General features: G+C 38.3%; 1 long non-coding RNA gene across 1 annotated transcript; it reads right to left on the reverse strand.

Annotated features, from left to right (window-relative positions):
* Positions 1 to 4,326: 4,326 nt before the first annotated feature.
* On the reverse strand, positions 4,327 to 6,115 carry LOC121699090. The gene is made up of 3 exons (XR_006026941.1): positions 5,916 to 6,115; positions 4,525 to 4,565; positions 4,327 to 4,421 (listed from the first exon to the last, which is right to left on the reverse strand). It is a non-coding gene; the product is annotated as an uncharacterized LOC121699090 (long non-coding RNA).
* Between the last annotated feature and the right edge of the window lie 309 nt (positions 6,116 to 6,424).

The following is a 6,424-nucleotide window of genomic DNA, read 5'->3' on the forward strand; positions in this document are numbered from 1 at the left end:
AGCTGCCATTCTCGCCACAACAGGTCATTTAACCATCACAATGATTTCTAAACTGTTTTATTAAGTTGAAAAGGTTGAATAGGGGGGCCTTTAAAATAAAAAAGACAAAATGGGACAGAAACCCCAGTGTGTGGTGTGCCACATGGAAACTACGCACCCCTGCCACAGACAAACCTATCGAGTACTTTGAGAGGTGACATCAGGAGTTGAAGACTTCACAAATGTAATGCCAAACATGAGCATGTTCCAAACAAGTAGGTCTACAGGCACTTACTTTGCGTGTATTATGTAGCTCACCGTATCTGCTTGAACACTAAAAAATGTATTGGTCGCAACTAAATTTCCTAAATTACTAAATTTCCCTCACGGAATCAAAAGAGTATATGTACTTACTTAAATGACATGGAAATTGTGAGCCCCAAAGCCAGGCCAGTTAAGAACCTCTGCCATAGGCCACTTGTGCTCTTGACTATAGTGTAAGTGTAGTAAGTCAGGTTTTCAGTTATTTCTCAATTTTAAAACCACCAGGTGGTACTATATCCCACGTCAACAGGTGGACTGCAAAGTTTTCCTGCATGCTGTTGATGATCTTGTATTATTTAGAACTGGAGAAAAAGTTGATTACTTCCATTAATTTTAATGGTCAGTATTTTTTGCAAAGAAGCTTAAAATTGACTGCTGATTTTATGGTCCTTGGTGCTCAATTTTGGTACCAAAATTTCTATGTAAGAGTCCATCTTCTTACCTGAATACACATGAACAAGACCACATGGCACAAGCACATGACATTAGGCTCATTTGACTGTCAGGGCTGCGCAGACCTAGCTGAATGTGATGCAAGGTGGGCTTAAAACAATGCATCTTTGTATTATGCACTGCATGAAGTGCAGACCTACATGGCATGTTAGCCACAGTTGTCACAACCCTTCACTTGATAGACTACACAGACACATGCTTGAAACCATGCTATGGGAATCCAATGTCCTGCTGGCACTGAACTGAGCATAAATGCTGATAATCCTGGTTGTGGCTTGTGTTCGATTGTCTTTTATCAAATGTCACAGTTATGGTGTGTATCTTTAAAGATAAATGAGGGGACTAAGATGCTTATTACATATTTGGAATCATGATTGATTGATGTTGTTTTTGTTTTTCTAGGTCTGACACTTCTTGGAAATGTCTCTTCAGTTTCCAATAACTACAGTACAATGACACAGCTGAATGCACTGATCGTACCTTAATTTCTAAACAAATTGCTTCCATCCTTAAAGGGACACCAGGCAACGTTTTCATGTTAATTGATCATTGAAAACTTCAGGCCTAGCCATATGTTACCTTTCAATACATTTTTAGTCTGAAAATACTCCTCAGCAACATCAACTGACTGCCTAGACTTTCTTACGTCTCACGGCCTCATGTGTGGTTTCCTCCTCTCATCTCTTCTTCTGCATTTAGTGTGTTCTCAGTCATCAGAGGAAACCAGGAAGTTAACACTTACCAACAAGCAGGCCTACATAAGCTGTGATCGTAGTCAAGTTGTGCCTCACGATCGCCCTGCGGGTATCACCATCACCTGTGGAACATGGCTGTTACTTGCTGGTTGTATCTATTATTTTGTGTTTAAATCTCTTTTCACTGTGATGCTGCCATATCATTCCTGTGAACATGCTTGATACCAGCAGCAATCAGTTTGAATCAGAGTTGTGAAACTACTTAGTTTTTTTATATCTTGAGAAGTGCTGACTGGTCATAACAAAATAACACAGGTTGAAGAACAAAGAGAGCTGATTCAAACAATAACAAGCAGGCAGCCTATTTCTAGCAGGCCAACAACAAAACACACCGGCCTATTGGTGTGTTGCCTTACAGGTGTAACTTTAACCACAAGCATGAGATCAGAAAAGGCCGCACTTTGCATACAAACGTGTTTATTGCAATAAACATGTTTGTATGCAAAGTGTGGCCTTTTCTTCTTTGGTATTACTTATAGGTTTGGCCAAGCACTCTCAAAAATAAATAAGAAACTGAATGAAGCCTGCTCCTACCACACAATTCTCTTACCATATTTTAACCATATTTGTTTACTGTTCATTTTAAGTATTGTAAGGTTCTTATTCTGGAAGTCACTTTGGACAAAAGCGACAAAAGCAAAAGTGTCCATGTATGTTTACACACAGGGAGTTTGGATTATGTCCTAATGTATACGTTTCCCTCACCTCCACGTCTACGTGTAGCTCAAGTGTACTTTGTGCCAGTGTGTGCATCTTCAGAACTAGATAGGAGGACGGCACAGGAATAAAAAATTAAATAAAAAGCCGGTGAATGACAATCCAGTAAGCTTCACTTCCAACAGTTTATTTTAGGCATACTAGCATAAGGCACTGCAAATGTAAGCTACATGGAAGAAAATGTATATATATATATAAATACTTCAAAATATACATAGAAATACTTCAAAAATATAAACTTCAAAAAATACATCCTACTGAATGTAACAATATCAAAGCTGAATTATTTTCCAACACCCAAACTAACATTTGACCTTCACTCATACAGGCCACTGTGTGTGTGAATACTTCCAGAGACACCAGACCTGTTTGCTCAGTTGGGAAAACAAACAGCAAGAAGGGGTATGTTTAACTAGTGCTACATGGTAAGACAACAATGTCCTTTTAACTTCATTTTCTCACAACTCAATTCTTTACTCATCACAGATTTCCAATAATAACTGTATCCTTAAACATTTTTGTTCAAGCATGTTATAATATTACTGTTCTGAATGTCATAAATGAAGAGCTGTATGACCTGACCACACATTTAACAATTTAGTCATTAAGGCTTAACTGTACCTAAGGCAATGATTAATATCTGATTATGTCAGAAATGAAATGGTCATTCAGAGTCTGAGTGATGGTGAAATGTAGATTCATGTAGAGGGACACAGATAAGTACACATAAAACCACTGCAATGGTAACAGAACAAACTCCACACAATAAGAAAATAATATTCCAAGAATGAAGCAAACACAACAAAACAAGTGCAAAACAAATTCAAAGTCACAATATTTGTGGCTCCTGCCACAAAACTATGCTGTCTATGTGTGTGTGTGTGTATATATGATTATAGAGCATGATACCAGTTTGGGCAGTTGGGGAAATGTAAGATGGTTCAATTCGAGCAGCAGGCAGCTGTTAGTGAGACAACATTTTTTCTTTACTTCATTGCATTATGGAAATCATTACTGATTCACTCATGTGAAGATAAGTTAGATAGGACAAGACTGATAAAACTTCACACAGACAGGATCGTAATCAACATTACAATCATTAAGAAAAGAGTTTTCTGTGGACCTATGTTGATGCTGCTGTTGCCAGGGTCTTTCTTGGGCTCTGGTGTCCGTTTTGCTGCTCCGGAAAAAGATAAAACATGTTAGCATATCTCTGTATTTGGACAAAGTAACTACACTGTAGTGTAACTGTATATAAGTAACTAACGGTAACTGATAGTTTATTAAGGTTGAATGTGAGTGAACACATAAACAACCAAATGTGTGTGTGTGTGTGTGTGTGTGTGTGTGTGTGTGTGTGTGTGAGTGAGTGAGTGTTAACAGTGTAAAGGTACACGTATTCGTACTGAACCGTTTAGGTAGAGGACATTAGGTACGGTTCAATATAGATGTGTACCGAATGTACCAAATGTAGTCTTTAAAAGTAATCAACAGTAGGCTTTTTTGCTTGCAGACTATGTTTCAAATTCAAGTAACCACACAAACATATTAAGTAGTGGACCAGTGGATGTCAGTTTAGTCAATTAACATCAAAAACATTTGACCCCATTTCAAAATACTATTCCCATTGTGCATCAAAAATATTGTCAGTGAATTGTAGGGTAGAAGTACCTACAGGCTTACTGTACTAAAAGTTAACTGAACCGAGGTACACATGAAACCATGATTTTTCTGTACTGTTACACCTAAATGTGTGTGGAGAAGATTTTACTTTTTTTGAGAGAGAAATATAAATATTGTGGTATTTTGCAAGAAAACAGGACTCACATCCAAAAAGAATTAACAACAAACCTGTGACATTTAGCAGTACATGTTGAATGTGAAAGTCTGTTGCAACAGGAGGAACAGAGCATGTGTATCTCCCACCGTCTCGCTCACTCAGCTTTGTCAATGTGACAGAGAAGTCGCCTTTCTCGGGAGCTGAGGGAGTTGTCCTGTTTCTGAATTGTTTGTCTTGGTCAGACAAGACAGGTTTCCCATCAATCAACTTGTATACATTCCTGCTATCTTTAAAATCCCACAGAAATGTCATGTCCCGGTCGGATAAAGTAACACTGACATTTGGGCCACTGTGTGAACATGGCAGAACAACGTCACCTCCCACATATCCCACCACAGACACTTCCATGGTGACTGCAAAAGACAAGAACAGACTAGTCAGCATTTCACCACTGAGTAGGCACATAAAACAATGCAATCTCTTTCGCTTTGCTGATATTTGAAATGGCCTGCTCACCTGGCTCAAACAGGAAAAATAGGAGACCTATTAAATGGAGTCTGTTAAACAAAAGGGGAAAAAAATAGCTTCAATATCAAATTGGTCACATTGTAAAAGCATGCTAAAAATGTGGTTGTAAGCAGTGGTGGGTAGAGTACTGAAAATCTATACTCAAGTAAAAGTATAATTACTCCCTTAAAAATGTACTCAAGTAAAAGTAAAAAAGTATGTTTTTAATAAAGTTACTTTCCATTTTTTATGTTGTGGTGGAAAGTGTAAAATAGTTAATACGGGTAACAGCACTTCTACTTTTTTTTATTATGTAAAGCAGGTTCAGTGGGCCAATCAAACATATAGGCATATGGTTGCCTAGGACCACTCCCACTATCTACCCCTCACTCCACCTATACCCTTCTTTCTCCATTTCAGAATGGACTAATTAAATACATTTAATTGCAAATGAAATGCTTTGTAAATGTTGATCTAGAGAAGTTGTCAACAAGGATTTCTTATTGGAAGCCTATATTCTGCAAATTCTGACGATGCGGTGTCTCCGACCAACAACCTGCTTGTCTGAAAGTGGTCTAATGAGAAGTGTTGGCCTTTTACTTCTACAGTACTTTCACTTCTTCTTGGAGGTGCAGTTATACTTTCACTTCTAGCAGTTATAACCATAGACAGTAAAAGATCATAACGTGACATGACATGTTGCACACATAGCAGACTTGAGGGAACGCCTCTGACCTACTGCAAAGAGATACTGTGCTTATCAAATCCTGTGATAATGAATCATAACAACTCGGATTGCATCTAGCATACAGTGGTGTGCCGTGAGGCAAAGTGACGTGTTCATAAGGATGAACACCCATGTTATGTTTTATAGCCTATAGAAGCTAATATTGTGTGTGACATAACGCCACTTTAGAATCAGTAACCAAGCCTAGGTGGGTTTGGTTTGACCTTAAGTCTACCTTAAATCAACCTGAAAAGGTTGATAGTCTCTGCTGTTAATTAACTTTCCTTTATAATCAGTAACCAAGTCAGTGTGCCTTGGTGTTAATATTTAACACCATTAATATTTAAGATTCTAATCAAACATGGTATCACATGTCAACCAGCTAACGTCACATTAGCCAAATGTACTCAAGCTTGCTAGAAGCTACTTTATGAATAGGCTAATGTTACAGTAATATGCCTATGTAACGCACTTTTATAACCAGCCTATTTTGTAAAATAAAAAGGACACAAACAAATAAATAAGATAACAGGCTAGCCATCAACAATAGCTAGCACCAATGTCCATTACTTCCGCTATAGGGCGGCTACAGGACTGTCTCATTCAACTATTCTAATTAGGTGTAGACTTAGTAGTTTTAAAACAGTCAGAAACATTAGTTAGGCGACCCTACCTCACATCCATACGCATAATCAATCTAAGAAAATTTGGGATGAATGAAACTATTTGACCACTCGTAAGCAGGAGGCCTGCTTTGTTTATGTTGGGGCGAGTTGGGTTCCGCCTGGTGACGTAGCATTAGCGCGTGCGTAGCTACGTAACCTGTCTACAGCTATTTGAATGTAGCCTACTGTTTTTTTTTTATTTATTTTTTTTATGAAAACTATAATTATAGGTCCACGGCTGCATGGCCTCTCAGGGTGCAGTTGGTCTACATGTAGGCCACGTCTAGCCTGTTTACTAGAACTGGTTCCAGACCTGTCATTGTATAGGAAAACCCCTGATAACCATTTGTCTATAGCCTACAGTTTGATACTCACTTCAGAAACTGCAGCCAAAATTCTAACAGCCAAAATTGTATTGGGACATGATACAGAAAATAGGCTACCACCATATTATCTAGGCCTGAGCTTGTTTAAAATGGACTGAGGTAGCATGGAAAAAGGTCCTGTGGTTAGACCG

Source organism: Alosa sapidissima, chromosome 23 (genome assembly GCF_018492685.1).
Source record: "Alosa sapidissima isolate fAloSap1 chromosome 23, fAloSap1.pri, whole genome shotgun sequence".
Taxonomy (NCBI): domain Eukaryota; kingdom Metazoa; phylum Chordata; class Actinopteri; order Clupeiformes; family Clupeidae; genus Alosa; species Alosa sapidissima.